At 36.8% G+C, this 17,366-nt stretch overlaps 1 long non-coding RNA gene and 1 pseudogene across 1 annotated transcript; both read left to right on the plus strand.

The window, feature by feature from the left end:
• The first annotated feature begins 820 nt into the window (after nt 1-820).
• LOC128987935 (uncharacterized) lies at nt 821-3,160 on the plus strand. Its single transcript, XR_008490293.1, has 2 exons — nt 821-1,322; nt 3,094-3,160. It is a non-coding gene; the product is annotated as an uncharacterized LOC128987935 (long non-coding RNA).
• A 3,225-nt stretch (nt 3,161-6,385) lies between these two features.
• LOC128987934 (coiled-coil domain-containing protein 12-like) lies at nt 6,386-12,150 on the plus strand (annotated as a pseudogene).
• The last annotated feature ends 5,216 nt before the right edge of the window (nt 12,151-17,366 follow it).

Here is a 17,366-nt window from a genome sequence, read left to right on the forward strand (position 1 = left end):
GGAAAAAGATTGTGCACTTTTTCCTGACGCAAATTCCTATCAACCATATAGATTTTGCCTTATAGCTTCGTAATTTACTGGACTGCCTCAATCATATTTATACTGAGTATTCTACACATTGTATATTACCATTAGAATACCTCAAAGTTGATGTGATGGGCTTAGGAAAAAGATTATGATTGTGCACTTTTTTATGTTCGGAGTTTTAATTGATCGCGTTATGTTAAGCCATAGCTACGTATAATGTACAGTACGGTCTCAAATATGCCTTTTAAAATACATCAATTAATTAGTTTTAACGTGTATACACGTTTTATCAAGGTATAATTGACATTATATAAATGTAAAAACATCATTTCGCACCGTATTGTCATTGAATTGTGTTTCCGACATCCCTGCAAAACACGTTTGTGGCGTCCGCAGGCGTACCAACCCATATCTATTATAATCCGAAAAAGCGCCGATGAAAAGAGCCGCTAACTTCACCACGGTCTAATACCGAGAGTCTCTTGTTTTGTTAGTATGATTCGATGGGTGGATTGTGGGTTACATATAAACGACAGCCATGATCCATCAGCGCTGAAATCTCATTCACTGTCGGCTATATGGGAATATTTCAGTTTTGAAATATGAAATGTCGACCATATGGGACCCCACTGGTTCGATCCAATTCAACTTTACTCCACAGCCTCATGACAAAAAAACCAGGTCACTTTTCGTGGTCTTAAGAAGAAGAACACACCATGCCCTTTTTTCTTTTTGCTGTTTGCGACGTTTGCGTTTTCTTAAGCCCCCCACACACTACCAGACCAGACCTCCAGTCTCCAGCAGACCGTCTGGTCTGGCGTCTGGCACTTGTCTTATAGTGTATGGGACTGTCTGCAGACCGATTTTCTCGGACCAGACTGTCTGCGTGTCTGATGGTTGAACCCTCAGACCACAGACGGTCTGAGGTTCCCCCACCACTATTTTTGTCTGGTCTGTGAGTGTGTAGCGCTGTCTGTCAGACGACCGATCGTCTCGTCGCTACAGTATTCATCCATTTGTTAGAGTTCTCACCACGGTCTCTCAATTACGAATGTTAGACCGTCTGGTCTGGGAGTGTGTAGAGCCGTCCAAGACGGTCTGGTTGCAGCCAGACGGTCTGGTCTGGAGGTCTGGTCTGGTAGTGTGTGGGGGGCTTTATCTAATAACCTCAAACAAAACGTAATCGTAATCATTCATTATCCCTCCTCCACATAAATTCTGAACCTTCAGTTTAGTTCAAACAGTTTTGTGATATTCTTACAGAATGAGTACAGCTCACTAGCTCAATTTTAAAGGTAATATTTACTAACTAGGCATAAAACCCTCCACTTGAGCCATTTGAATGCGTTCTCAGTAGGCTTAGGTAGCCTATTTAACTATATCTACAGTATTAAATCCTTTACTGTTGGCCTTGGCAAGACTAGGATTTGTGTGTTTACCAAAATCCTTGGCCCATTTATTTCAAACAATTTTCAAAGTAGTAGGCCTACCGGTGCTTAGGCATATGAAGGCCTAAGTTATGGCTGCACTTTACTTTAGGTCCTACACTCATTCGAATGAAAATATCGATTATTCAATTGTTTCATTCGATATATCGTTTGGTTACAATCGATTAATTGATATATCGATCGATATATTCATTCGAATGAGTGTAGGCCTAGGACCTAAAAAGTAAAGTGCAGCCGTAGTTGTTAGTGCCGGCTTCCAACAGCCGAATTTGCAGATTTAGGAATGGATTACCATAACCCTACTGAAGAACGCAATCTTGTCCAACCATTAACATTAACATAGGATGGGTCAGATAATCTAGGTACGTAACTTACGTTACTCTATATTATCATAGGCTCTAACTTGAGATGATCATCGATAAGTTTAATTCAACCATCGATGTATTGATAACTTAAAACGTTGCGAAAACATCAACGTTATCGGGGCTTATTTTTTTAAGCTTTTTGTCTGCTCTCTCTGCTACAATAGGCCTAGCTAATTAATGCAATTCAGTCATGGAAAACATCAATATTTCAATAACTTACCTTTGGTAGGCCTACTTGGTCAAAAACATCGATGTTCGACAAAAACATTGGTAGGGTAAGTTAAACTCTACTATCGAAGTAAAAAACATGGAACATCGACAGAAAACATTGATGTTTCGAAAACATCTACTGTTGATGCTCATTCCTAAGGTTATCCAAACAAAAATTCTTTTAAGAGATTGAGCGATAAACTTAAGTTTAATTAAGCCTATCCTAGTCACTACTGACAGCCTTTCATTGCCTGTTATTGCTTGCCGTATTTATAGCTTGTATTTATAGCCTTTCATTGCCTGTTATTGATTGTTTTTTTGTCAGCATTGCCTGTTATTATTGTCTGTTGTTTTTCCTTAAATAACATACTTACTCAAAGTTTTTTCAAGTTCAGTTTTGTTTATTATTAATTGCATTAGTAATGTAGTGTCGTCATAAATTATGCCATCTTGTAATTGATTACGCTAACCACTATTGTATAAATGGTGTTACCGTGTATAAATAAATAAATAAATAAATACTTATAGAATTGACGGTTGACCATCCTAAATTCACTGTGACTTTGTACAGTGAGTTCGACTAGGTAGATTAAGTTATTAAAACTGAAGATTCAACTTCAGAAACACTGGTTAAGTTATTACAAAATTAAAATGAGCCATATTTATATAAACTTTCATTGAATCTTTGAAGACCACTTAAAATAATATTTTCAATTCTTCAAAATAGACCTAATTCAAGTAAATGGTGAGGGTACTTACTTGATACTTGATACTTACTTAGGCCTACTTGATAGGTACTTGGTTTCTTCTTTGACCAACAAAAACTAATGAAAGACTACAGTGCTAAAGTTAAGGAAGCGAAGAAAGTCAGCAATGTAAACAAAATATTGAAGGCGTCCAATACTTGTAAGGCTGCGTAGGATGTCGTAAATGAGCACAGGAGGAACAACCCTGGCCCTAAGATAACTGCATCCCCTGATGTTTTTAATGACTATTTTGTCAGGATAGCTGATGATATCATCAACAACCTCTCCTTGTTGCAGCATGAAGATCCGGTTGTTGCAGTCACTGATTATGCCACTAACCACACACTAACAAGTTGGACTGAGGTGAGTGAACGTTCCCTAAGTTTAGTGAAGGGCTTTAAAAACTCTGACAGCCAAGATGTAAATGGTATCTCCTGTTCTATACTAAAAGGTATTATACATCTGATATGTGCACTGCCAACTAAGCTAATTAACTTGTGCTTATTAATAGGGTCCTTTCCTGATGTCCTAAAAGTAGCTAGGACCATCCCAATCTTTAAATAGGGAGTTCCCTCAGATCTGTCTAACTACCGCCCCATATCTATCTTGCCGGTGTTCTCTAAGGTACTTGAGACTGTAATGAAGAGGCAGCTGATTAAATATTTTGAAGGTAACAACTTGCTTTCGGATGCCCAGCACGGCTTCCGAAGCGGGCGCTCAACTACTACAGCCCTAATGAATCTGACTGACCTCATCTCAGATGCCTTCGAGTGCCATGACTCAGTCATGCTGAGGTTATGCGATCTGAGTAAGGCGTTCGATGTTGTTTCCCATAACATCCTTCTAGGGAAACTAAAAAAAAATATGGTATTGGTGGTGCAGTGTTGTGCTCTCTGCAGAATTATTAAGGAAATTGTAGGCAATCTGTATCAGTGAACGGAGTTTCATCAAATGTCCAAGTTGTTTCCCATGGCGTTCCTCAAGGTTCGGTGTTAGGCCCTCTACTGTTTAGCATCATGATACAAGATACAAGAATACTTTATTTACAATCTTTAAGCGATAAACGACCTTTGGCTAAACGGCTGCACCCTCCTCTTTGCAGACGACACCACCTTGGTGACTAGAGGGAAAGACATTAACCTGTTGAGGGATACAGCGGACGAGTTGCTTGTTGAGGCTAAGTCCTGGTTTGTTGCTAATCGCTTAAAAATAAATTAAGAAAAGACACAATCATTGATGTGCACCCTCAAGTCGAGGACTGATCATGGGGAAGCCGTGAAGTTGCTTGGGTTTTGGCTGGACTCTAGGCTAAACTGGTCTAACCACATTGATAGGGTATGTGTTAGGTTATCTAGAGTTCTCTATCTACTAAGGAAACTCCAAGATGAAGTCACTAAGACCTATCTGATAACCATATACCATGCCTTTTTTCATAGCCATTTGATGTACGGAATAGTGCTCTGGGGACACTCCCCTGCATGCCATGAAATACTTCTGTTACAAAAAAAAGCTGTGAGGTTGATAACATCTAAAGGCCCTAGAGAACATTGCCGACCCATCTTCAGAGAATTGGAAATCCTCTCAGTGGTGAGCCAGTTTTTACTCAATAGTCTGGTCTTGCTAAAGGAGAACCTTAGTGATTTTGTGACCCGTGGTGATAGACATGAGTACTTGAATACTTACTTACTTGAATACTTGATTCCTTTATCTTTGACCAACAAAAGTTGGATAGATTGCGTCAAAAAAAAGAGTAAACTTATAAAACACTATAAACATATATATATACAATTTAATCTGAACTGACGGATGTGACTCGGATTTTTGGAAAGGCGAGTGGTTCGTCAATCAGTTCCTTGATCGAGTACAGGGGCCTACTATGGAATAAGAAGGGCTCATGACCTGGATATGCCTCGCTGCCGCTTGAGCCATACCTTAAGGAGATACCCTCGCTCGGCTAGCGTTTACTTAAATCGCTTTTTATCAGAATCAGAATACTTTATTCTTGAACATAGAGTACAGAATAGGCGTCAAACATTACAGAGATTTAATTATAAAATAGCGTAAAGTTGTTGGGCTTTGAGGCGCTGTCGGTAGTGATGGTTATTACTATGAGGGTTGTTTAATCCTCACTGGAACATCGGTGAAGTTCTCCAATTCATGAACTCCTCAACTGTGTAGAATGGTCTCTCCACAAGCCAAGCCGATAAGCGTTGTCTGGTGCTGCTTATGCTGGGGCCTTTTATTGTCTCTGGGAGCAGGTTCAGGAACTCCGCTCCCATGTAGGAAGACTTTTCTTCAAAAAGAGTTAGATGATGGACTGGAAGTGTGTAATTCATAGCCTCTCGGGTGTTATGGCTGTGCCTATCCGTACCTCGTTGGAGCTGTAGCCTGCTTGCGTGATTAGCCACAGCTAGGATGTACAGGCTTGTAATCGTTAGGATTTTTAGCTCACGGAATTTCGGTCTGTGACTTTCTCTCTTGTCCATGTCTGCTAATATTCTTACTGCTTTTTTCTGGTGGATAAGCACACGTTGGAGGTTGGTTGCCGATGAGTTTCCCCATACTTCAAGGCCATATCGAAGATGTGATTCAAACAGTGAGTGGTAGGCAATCTTGGCTATGTTGGTGTCACTTATGGTTTTTATCCTTCTTATCAGGTAGACACTGCTATTCAGCTTACTACACAGGCTGTCAATATGGGGGGTCCATGTCAGTTTCTGGTCTATTATTAAACCTAATAGCACAAACTCCTTTTGGCAGCGTATTAAAAAGCCGAATATCAAGCCATGGGTGGAAGTTCAGACTGTGACTGATTTGGCAACGGGGCAGGTCAAGATCACATGCTCTGCACGTCGCGTAATCATGCTGCACGTCTCTAGTCATGAACGATGACTCATTTTCTTTCAGGAGAGCTAGGATGTTAGGCACATATTGGCTATGTATGGTCAGGATACCAAGCTCCTTGAAAATTGGCCGACAATGGTCAGTTGTACTCGACGATATTATTATTCGTACAGCCTTCTTTTGAAGTAGCAGAACTTTGGGTGGCGGGGCTATGCCCCCACAGCGCCAGACCATAGTTTATATGGCTATGGAAGAGAGAGTGGTAGTTCCTATCTTTATAGGGTTGGATAAGAGCCTTAAAAAAATAAAACCTTGCCAGTCTTGAAATGACTTTAAACTTCGCAGTCCCATTATGTTATAAGAAATTTATGATTAGGTAACTTACCTAAGCTAATATATAAATCATATTTAAGTTTGAATCGTAAATTATTCAGGCCAACTAAATTCATATGACTAATGTCTCTGTCTGTCATATTTCCGTCATCGTGAACCAAGTGATAGCGCAAAAAATGTGTAGGCCTAAAATAAAGTTCAAAATAAAAAATAATTAATTTATATTTTGAAAACATTTTGTAAGTATAATGGATATTGAGCTTGAAGACCTATATTAGATGGACTGCACAAATGCACACCTAACATAAACTTTAAAAAGGTACAAATTTGTGGCTTAATAATTTCATTTTCATTTTTTTACAGGATAAAAACGCTAAGGCCCTGACGTTGAACCATGCGGTACTAAATAAATTGCAAGAAAATAACATCAGAAGTTAAGATAGGTAATTTGGAGGAAGAAGCAATCAAAAGGAAAGAAAGGTTAAACAATTTGAAGAGGAAAGTTGAAGACCATGATAAAGAAGAGAGCAAACCAACTTCAGAGATCGGCACGCTGCCTAAGTAAGTGAAATGAATCGAACTTTTAAATCTCTTCAGTGTAGACCTAGGTTTAAGATAGCCTACTTAAATCATCTTAGATAACTGGGTAATAACTATTCACTGTTACATCACTTTCAGAAATTTGTTTGTTGTTTGTTGCTCAGTTCTTAATATCTTGTCACCAAGACCGACAATCCTAATAAGGACTGGATAAAAAATGTTACTACCTTAACCATCTTCAGTCTTAAGCTGGGTTTTCCTACGCCCGGAATGCGAGAGGCAGAGTCCATGCTCCTCTTGTCTCAGCTATTTTGCTATTTTAATAGAACTGTTTTCCTTGAAGCGAAGCGGACCGCCATTAAAATCGCTTTCTCCGCGCACTGCTTCTGAGCCTTGGAAAACCCATCTTGAATATCATTGACTATTGGATACACAATTAGACATCCCATCTATATAGAACAGCTGTTGCCAATTTTTTACTAAAAAGAACATAGCCTAGTTATGTGAGCCAGTCACAGAATGCGCTAGGGGCTATAATTCCATTTTCCACCTATTTTATTGTTGCTGACCAAGTTGATGGGTCACAACAGTCGCTATAGCTCACCATAAGTCATTCTATTAGTTTGACTTGTTGAAAAGTCTGTCTATTTGACAGAAATATAGTGATTTAGATCAGCGCAATCAATCGTTGGTTCACACCAACTAGCCTACAATGATTTTGATTAAAAAACTGGTGTAATCAAGTATTTTATTGGTCGTTAAATAATCATTGATTACAATACAATTTGATTACAGTTGGTGACAACTTTAACGTGGGAATGTGATGTCTAGTTGTATTAATAGTCAATGATAGTATATTCAGAGTATTCACCAGCTAGTTTTAGCTCTAATACAATACAATACAATACAATATTCTTTATTGTTAATTCGTCAAGAATTACAATAGTGTCAATACAATAGTGAATTGTACATGTTAATTTTCATTAATTACTCATTGCCAAATCCAACATTAAATTAAAAATCTATAAAATCAAACATTTAAACAAACTGTTCTATTTCTTTTTTAGATAAAAATTAAAAGATCAAAAGAAACTAAATTGTTTTTAATCAAGACACTAATACAAGACAATATTATTAAAGAAAGTAAATAAAAACATATGGTTAAATATTAATTAAATAACCATAGAGGTTAAACATCTTTCCCTTTCAGTTTCTTTTCAGAGTTTAGTCAGGAAAACGTTTCGTAGGTCTTATAATTCTGCCTATAATTCCGCCTATAATTCCTAAGACTTCCTCTACTTTACTATCACCATTTCATCTCTTCAAAACATTAATTCACTCCTATATACGATATAATTTAGATATCGCATATAGGCGTGAATAAACCAAAAAGTTGCCCCCTGGTGGGGTTTGAAAATGAAATTTAATAACTTTAATCTGACTACTGAGGACAAATCACAGAGCCGCACAGTGGAATTAAGATGTTAAATGTGAGCCCTTGTAATTAAGTAGGCCTACCCCAGAAGTCCGATTGATGGACCATGAGAGATCTGATATGAGTCCTCCTATAATTTACCTTCGAACAATGATCTTACAAAGCCACTACCAGTTGCACGATGGCCAATATCTCAGCGCTGTCCCATGACGTACAAAGAGCCTGCACACTGTAAACTGTTTTACCAACTATAGTGTATACTAACCGACCCTAACATAAACTAACCAAACTTGACCTAATTTACTTCCGTATGCTGGAGCTCTGAATGCTGTGCGACAGGGTTGAGCTATTAGACGTCATGCAACTAGCAGCGGCTTTGGACGTGGTCTACTGCTAATTTTTAAGAACATGACGACCAATCCCATGACGTCCAAAGCTTGTAGAAAGACTATGTTTCTTGCAGTAACTGTACATTTGGACATGATGAGAATTGGACACCGTGCAACAGTCAAATAGTTTATACTGGACGTTGTCAAAAATTATATTTTGTACGTTGTGAAATTGTCTTATATCATAGGACAACATGTAACACTCCCAAAAAAGAGGGTCGTCTGTTTGATCCTGAGAGATGTCAGAAGCTATGATGGTTTGAAACTGGTCCTTGTTCATTGGTTCTTTAAACATCTTGTCTAAAGAAACGACTGATCTTAGTCAGTAACATAGATTTCATTTTACACTCACCCTACTTTTATATTCAGCTTAAAGTAAGTAGGCCTAGATGAAGTGTTTAAACGCCTATTACTGCTTAGCTTAGCAAAGTGATTATTAATTCTCTGTGTTTCCCCAGGCCCAAATTCCGGAGTTACGTTCCTGAGGATGAATCACTGAAGGAGAACGTTGTTCCTGCAGCTAAACCTGGAGATGTAGAAAGTGAAGTCAAGTCCCAACTAGAGGCAGCTAACTCCAAAGTGGTCATTGAAGAACTGGTCAGTGTTTAGTTATGTAATGTTTATGAAGGTTCTTTCTTAGTCATTATTGCTACGATTGAGAGCTGATTAACACGTTCGCTGCGGGCCACTCACCGGTGACTGATATAGTTCCTTTCTGCCACGCTAAACGCTCACCGGTGAGTGCCGGTATCGCCTACATTCCATTCAATTTTTGTGCAGCAGCACACCGGGAAGAACGGGTATTTTTATGTCTGCACCTAGGAATGGGTGCTTTCCTGTGGTGTAGGTTAGTAGTAAATTTCCCTGTAAAATCTGTAATAAAATAAAATAGAAGAAAAAATTATTGGCACAGTTTAAAATATTTCTATTTATTTAACACATTTTGGGTAATTTTGTATTTGTATCCAACATATATTTAGTAAAAAATATAATGAGGACAATGGAGACATTGTTTAGTCGTATTATGCTCTGAGCCGTTTTTCCCTAAGGGTGTACACGATAGTTGCCAGGGGCCTCTCTGGGGACCTGCAAGGATTTTTTTTTTTATTTAAGAAAATTAACTTCTCAAATCTGTTACTGGGTTAAAATTTTGAGCCGAGCTTTTACCTACGCGATTGCTGAATGCACCCTATCTCAGTACTATTGGACACGTAGTTTCACGTGATGGAACAACAGACTAACACATGGACAATCATTCTTTGCCATTATAATTGTATTACATTATTTGGATTAATTAGATTGTACTTTAAAAATGCCTTAGACTACTTAGTCATTGATCAGTATATGTACAGTATTAGTAACTGAGTGGTTATAGGGACTAACAATTAAAAGGTCGCCAGTTCCACCTTGTGAAACCCAGTAGCTTTAAGATGGTTTTAAACTGGACCCAGCTGTCCCTGATCATTGGGCTTTAAGTAAAAAATGATCCTGGCTACTGAAACAGCTGATCTTAGTCAGTAAAAAGCTACACAGATCATCTCACTCCATTCTACACTCATCTTTCGCTCATACTTGGGTTAAAATACCCACCTAGGTGGCGTCCCCCTCTCAATTAATTGATAATTAATTGAGTAATAACCCCAAAGTACTTGTTTCTGTTTCTAATCAAGGAGTTCTATTATTGGCTATAAGATACTGAAGAAGACATCCCATCTATATAGACCAGCTGTTGCCAATTATTTATTGAAAAAGAACATAGTTGTTGTGTGAGCCAGTCATAGAATGCGCTAGTGTCTAAAATTCTATTTTTCCTACAGTTACCTAATAATGTACATGTTCTCTCACTGATTTGAGAAAGCAAAGTGGCCAATTCGCTCATCAGTGAGACAATGTTAACATTGTCTCACTCTAATTACTTTGTCTCACTCCAGATTTGCAACGTGAAGGCACGAAATAGTGAGCGCGTAACATGCAGGCAACGTCGTATGCGCGCGAAATACGTTGGCAGCACTGGCTGTAAATCAGCTGGTCAGCTGTTGTACTGTTGTATTTGTCACTTCAGATTAAATGTTATATTAAAAGTTCACTTCTGTGTAAAAATAGGTTATGTTTCTTCACAAATTTATTTGTTTTATGGTAACTGTAGGAAAAATATAATGTGCAACTCGAGTTCAAAGTACAATTGCCTCACTCGAGAAACCATTCCTCACTCGCCTACGGCTCGTGAGTAAGGATTTCTCTCGAGTGAGTCAATTGCTCACTTTTCTCACTAGTTGCACAAATAACTATTTTACGTTAAACTTTGTCGCTAACACAGTTTATGGGTCATAACAGTTGCTATAGCTCACAATAAGTCGTTAAATCAGTCTGACTTGGAAAACAGTTCTTGTACTCAAAAGAAATCAATAAATTAGATCAGCGCAATCTGTAGGTGGCTCACATCAACTACGACAATTTTGTTTAAACAACTGGCGACAACTTTAACATGGGGATGGAATGTCTAATAGTCAAAGGTTCTATTGAAAGAGTTTGTTTCTAAACCAAAGTAATAAACCCAGCTCTCCAACATTGTAGTCCTAAGCTTGACTTCTAGGTTGCAGCTCATGTCAACTGTTTTTGTTGAGATTAACTTGCAGAAATAGTTGTATAACAATGTTTGTCATGGTAGCCTACTTGTGATGGTCCAAATATCAACCTTTGATATTTTAAGATCCTTGTTAAACAATCAAAGGTAAAAATAAAAAGGAACGTCTAAAATTAATAATTAAAAATGCCTTTATTTCTGAGTCTCTCAGTACTGCTGAAAGATTTACTCTTGTCAAATAATAATAACATAACATATGCAGTAGGCCTGATTATGATCAAAACAACGAGTATGATAAAATAAGAACCATACATAGAATTATTTTACAATTTTTTCATGTATCTTTTGAAAGCTAGGCCCCCCAGCTGTTTGAGATGCTTGGCGATATCATTGTAGAGTTTTGGGCCAAATTCAAACTTTCACCCTCTTTTAGCTGCAATTTTAGTGTGCCAAGGCGTTTGCTGGGTCTCTCGTTTGAGTCACATCCCCTTGTGCCTCAAGCTTCCGCACTAAGTAGGCTCTTGTTGTACTAAGATCCGGTGGCTGAGGCACCCTGTACACAGCATCAATTCAAATTAATCTTTAATCAAATAGTGCAAAGCATAGATTAATGTGTCATTGTTATTTTAAATTACTTGAGTCTAATAATAAAACAAATATATACAAAAATATTTACAGTCATTGACAACAACCACATAGCATCCTGAAAAGGAGATACCCGATCACGCTTATGGATAGTGTAACCAAAACACATTGCAAAGTTCTGCATGTTTTGCAAATAGGACATCTCTTGCCCAGAGATGCTGTTGCCGTTTGTAAAAAAACTGTATTTGAGCATTGTCCACGCTATTGACTGTTTCAGCTTGGCTGTTTCTGATATTTTTGTATTGATACAGACCACACAATCTTTATTTAATTATTTTAATATTTAATTATATTTACACTGTTGTGTTGCTATGTTTCAGGACCTTTCAAATTTGGCTCCTCGCAAACCAGACTGGGACTTGAAGCGAGACGTTTCAAAGAAACTCGAGAGGTTAAAGAACTCAGCGGGCCATCGCAGAATTAATGAGAAATCGGCTCAAGACAGGACAAACGGACCTTGCCACCAGCGTCAACATAGGAGCTCGTGCAACGTAGGAAGATGTTGACGAGGACTAGACACTTGTAAATCTTAGGTTGTAAATATCCATGTAAATAATACCAATACATTTTTGTACTGAACCTAAGTAATTTATATTTTGTGAAACACCTTGGTGGTAACCTATTTAGTGTTTAACTAACTAGTGTAATTTTGATCAGGAGAAAAGGGGAATGGTGTGGTTCCTTTGAAGGTAGTGTAGGAAATTGATTATAATTCTACCATTATACAATAAAAAATTGTCCACTAATACAAAATATTATTATTACATTATTTCAGTCAGCTGTCTGTTAAAATAAAATTGAATGTTTTTGAAATTGCAAATAGGATAAAGTTAGGTACCTTTTAGTTATTTTTGTTGGTTTTATTTGATTTGGTAATGAACAAATTACCTTTTTAATACATTATATTCAAATATGTTTGGACCTATGTTACATTAGAACCTCTTTAATCCGAGCTAATTGGGACCGGGGGTAGTTCGGACTATTAAATTGTTTGGATTACAGAACATACTAGGGGAAGGGAAACCCATCAAAATCGACGGTTACTATTGAGGTTTTATGTAACTTCAGCTAACTGTGGTGATAGAGTGAAAATCTTATTTAAATTAAGGGTCGTTGTTAAACAGCACACTTTACACTCTTAAAAAAGTAGCAATTGCACCTCGTCCAAAACCTAACCAACCTAACCTAACCTAGTCCAGCTAACCGTCGAGCAGCTTTGGACATGGTGCTACTGCTAACTTTTGAAGAGTATAAAGTGCGCTGTTGCACTATGACCAATCCCATGACGTCCAAAGCTTGTAGAAAGACTATGTTTTGTGCAGTTACCTTTGGACATAATGAGATTTGGACGTGGAGCAACAGACGAATAGTTTAGATTGGACGTCGTGAGACAGCTAAAAAATTATATTTTGAAAATCACGAGACAGCTAAAAATTATATTTTGGACTTTGTGACATTTGGACACTGTGCAACACTATCTAAATAACTCATATTGAATTTCCATAAAATTTTCCTAATGTTGCTGTTAGTAAAAACAGATGGTAAATAAAAACTTGTTAAAAAACCTGCAAGTCATCTCTATAACTTGCAGCAATAGGCTATTTCTTTCCTACAGTCACCAGACAAAGTTGGCTTCCTTGTACTGTTTATAGTACAGAAAGCTGCTAATTGCTGCATATTTATACTTTGTCGTACGATTTATACTTTGGCGCACCTCAGGTTTCCAACGAAACAACACAAAACAGCGTGGTTCTATTATGCACGTAATCCGTGTACGCTTGGAAATAGGTTGGCAACACTTGAAGATAATAATACTATGAGCAGCTGATTGACTATTATAACTACGATTTAACCCGTCATTTTATGTTTATAGTTTTGGTATTTCTGAACTTTCTGGACTTTTCTTTTAAATGTTTTTAAAACATTCCTACAATCTTAATAAGAAGAAAATACCTTTAAAGCATTTTTTAGGCGTGGAAACCACTTCAAATTACAAAAACATACGGAACTATATTCTCAAGTCGCGGAGCACATTTAAAAATAGCGGAGTGATACGGACCGGGTACTACTTTCTCTAGGGCACCTATTTGTGTTGCCAGCTGAACCTAAAAATGTGTTGTATAGTGTTTGAATGACTAATTATGGTACTTTCCTGTTAAAGGGAACATTCATTATTATCGTTGATTTTTTTCTCGATATATCGATATTAACAAATTGAAACATATCAGCTGACAACTACGATAAACAAATATTGTTCAGAATCGACAAACAAAAATTTAAAAAATATTGAAATAAAACTGTTCTAAACTAACCAAACTTGCTGTAACATTTAAAAACTCCATTTAATATTCTCCACTCGCCTTTCCTGTTATCAAACGGAATTTTTAAATGGTACAGCAAGTTTGGTTGGTTATGTTAGGTTAGCTTAGAACAGATTCATTTCTTTCCATATAATAGACTATATTTTAGCCTAAATATCAGCTGTCAATTTGTAATGTATCGTAAAGGGAAAAAATCGATATAAAAAAAAATCATCGATAATAATAAATGTTCCCTTTAACATGAAAGTCCCCTAATTATTTATATGCTTAATAGTGACTGTAGGAAAAATATAATGTGTAACACGAGTGCAAAAGGCCTTTGCTGCACTCGAGATCATTCCGCCTCGTGTGCAGCAAAGTGCCACTTTGCCCACTAGTTTTACACAAATAACTATTTTAATTACAATGTTTCATTGAAGTTTGATTATTATTTTTTCTTATGCATTACTATTATGAAAAGGCAAGTTGTTGCATTTTATTGGGTAAGACACTCTATTTAGCTTCGGACCTTTTTTTTTGTCTTATATAAACTTGAACTTTGAGACTTTTTTTGCTGTCAACCACTGCAGATAACTTTCCCCCATTTTTCTTCACATACTGGAAAATTTTGACAAAGGTTTAAGTTAATTTTGGTTGGTAAAAGGTGACTTGTGATTGACACTGTCAAGGTTTGGGTTGAACAGATTTTATGTGTAATAGCTGATGTGAGAACAAAACGTTTTCCAGATCCTAACCTTGAATTTAACCAACAGTTTAAGAAAAAGTATGTTCTTATCAAGTGTTTGGCAAACAAACCAGCATCCCTGCAGCACCATACGATTCCTAGATGCCACTCACCCTCCTTTTACAGGTAGAAACACTGCTCTTCTCAACATTAACGATTTTAAGGGGTAAGTTAATTAAGGTATAAAATGTGACGAGTCCACCGACTAGATCACAAGCGTGACGTGAATGAATAATGTGCAATTAAATATGATATAAGAGTTTAATATGGTTGGTGGGGGGGCTGAGAGGTGAAAAATGCAGGGTTATAAGAAGTTTGTGGAGCGACAAAGGTTGAGAACCCCTGCTAATTATATTGGAGTTAAATTTCTGAATTATATATTTAAATATCTTTCTTTATAATATACAAGATTTAATGGAAACCAATTTTTATCTGAGAATCTGGAGATCATCTACCTTCTTACTTACTTACTTACTTACTGGAGTGGCCACTGGTACCCTAAGAGGTACTTGGCCTCGCCCACACACTGCCTCCAGATGTCTCTGTCTATGGTGTCATTTTCACTCCTTCCCAGTCTTCTTACATCTTTTTGTACTTGATCCTTCCAGCTAAGTTTGGGACGGCCTCGTGGTCTCCTGCCTTCTACCTTCTATATATATAAAATCCAATGTATGTTTGTTTGTCCTTTATGGACTCTGAAACCGCTCGACGGATTGTAATGAAACTTTCAGGCATTATTCAAGGACGGTTTAGTGTGAAGTTTGGTGCAGATCCGTCAAAAGGCCTCCGCCCCAGTGGCTCTGGAGTTTCCCATATTAACCTTATGAGTACTCATATTTAAATGGAATTAAAGAATCTTAACAGCTTGTTCAACTAAACAATTTGATTCTGTGACGCTCTATAGCGTTAAAAAGGTCATAGGTTTACCAACAGGGTGCAGCACTATTATTTTTTTAAATGTATGACAACAGCTGATAACTTCAACTGGAGGCGAATTAGCGTAGCGAACGAGCTAACCTGAAGGCAAGCGAGGGCAGCGAACGAGCTCCAACCTAAAGGTGAGTAAGCGTAGCAAACGAACTTCAACCAGGACGTGATTGAGCCATGCGAACGAGCTCATCTTGAAAATGAACGAGCATTGACAAAAAACCACATTAGGACAGGACGACGTCTGCAGGGCCAGCTAGTAATTTATATTTTAGAAACTGTGGGTACCTCTCTTCCTGAATTATCCCTGATTTTTAGTATTTTAAACACCTAGTTAGTTCCACAATTTTAGTATGTGTGTTATGTTCAAACAAAATGCAATTCTTGATGGTAAGTTCAATCTATGATACTGTATAGAAACATCCTTCTATTTCACAATTTTGATATTCCAAATATATTTACACTATTTACTCGTGTAATGTACGTACAAATTTTGAAAAATAATATTAAAATCTAAAATGTGAGTAACCACACGGAAAAGCATTAAGTATTTACTGTGCAAATAACTTTTAAAATCACCATATTGTTTGACAAAAGCTGCACTACAAACTGGCATCTTGCACATTTGAAGCGCCTACATTTTGTCCACGCAACATCCTCTTTTCACTCAAACATTGCGGGTTGCGTTGCGCAGATGAAGGAACTAACACAAGTCCATCATGGACTACGATATCTACTGAATATCGATAAGATATTTGAGTTTTATCATTTAAGTCCAATAAACCTGTAGTATGGTATACTAACCTAATTGTTTTTACATTAATCACCATTGCAAATCAAAATATAAAAAATGTTTAAAGAAATGTAAATAAAAGTAAAAAGGAGTAGTTTTAAAACGTACACAGTTTACATTATAAAAATGTTCTCAACACATTGTTCACATCATTTTGGATCATCCTGTATACGGTTATTTTAAATAAAAAGATACACTCATATGATAACGTATTCATATATTCATATTTATTTAATTTATATGGCCACGTTTAATGTATTATATTGTTAACGACAATATTTGTGGTGTTGCGAAAAATATTACCTGAGAAATATAAGATTAAACACCTACAAAAAACTACAACTTGTACCACTTTTGTACCACGAGAAACATGAATTTTATCCTATATTTTTAATGAGTGTGATTAAATGCATCTAACCTCTAAAAACGAACATTAATAATATAACATTAACAAAAAATATGACTAAAAATCAAATAACGAAATAACATAAAGCAGACTTAATAGTTGGGATAAAATATATAATTAGCCATTCATTATAGTCCACATTTTGTTCATTAGTAATGACAAGTTTTGTCTAATTGATATGGCATGGCATGCTGGTAAACTTGAGAATCAGCTGTTCTTGAGTTCATAGATGCTGATTATTGCTGAGTCAGAGTAGTTCGTAAGAGTTACGTTCCTTTCCAGAAGTCATGAAACGAACAGCATCTCTTCAATGTAGTGATATTACGTTTGTGGTTTCGTAATCTTTATAAAGTAAATTAAGCTAAATGTCTAAAAATGCATTACATACTACGATAAAGGCTGTATCACTATTTGCTCCGTAGGTAAGAATATATTTAGAACATCATTATAGATTATGCAACTTTTAGAGTTTTTAGTACAATTAGGCCTAATCCAAGAAGTAGAATTTGTCAGAGTAATTTTACACAATTCGAAGTAAAAACGTTTTTGTTCGTGTATACCATGAGTAATACAGGTACAGAAGGAAATTATTCACTTTTAGCATTTAATAAATCAATTAAAATATAACA

The sequence above is a fragment of the Macrosteles quadrilineatus genome, unplaced genomic scaffold, assembly GCF_028750875.1.
Source record: "Macrosteles quadrilineatus isolate MER2022 unplaced genomic scaffold, UCM_ALF_1.0 Scaffold_2__2_contigs__length_208266976, whole genome shotgun sequence".
NCBI classification, from domain to species: domain Eukaryota; kingdom Metazoa; phylum Arthropoda; class Insecta; order Hemiptera; family Cicadellidae; genus Macrosteles; species Macrosteles quadrilineatus.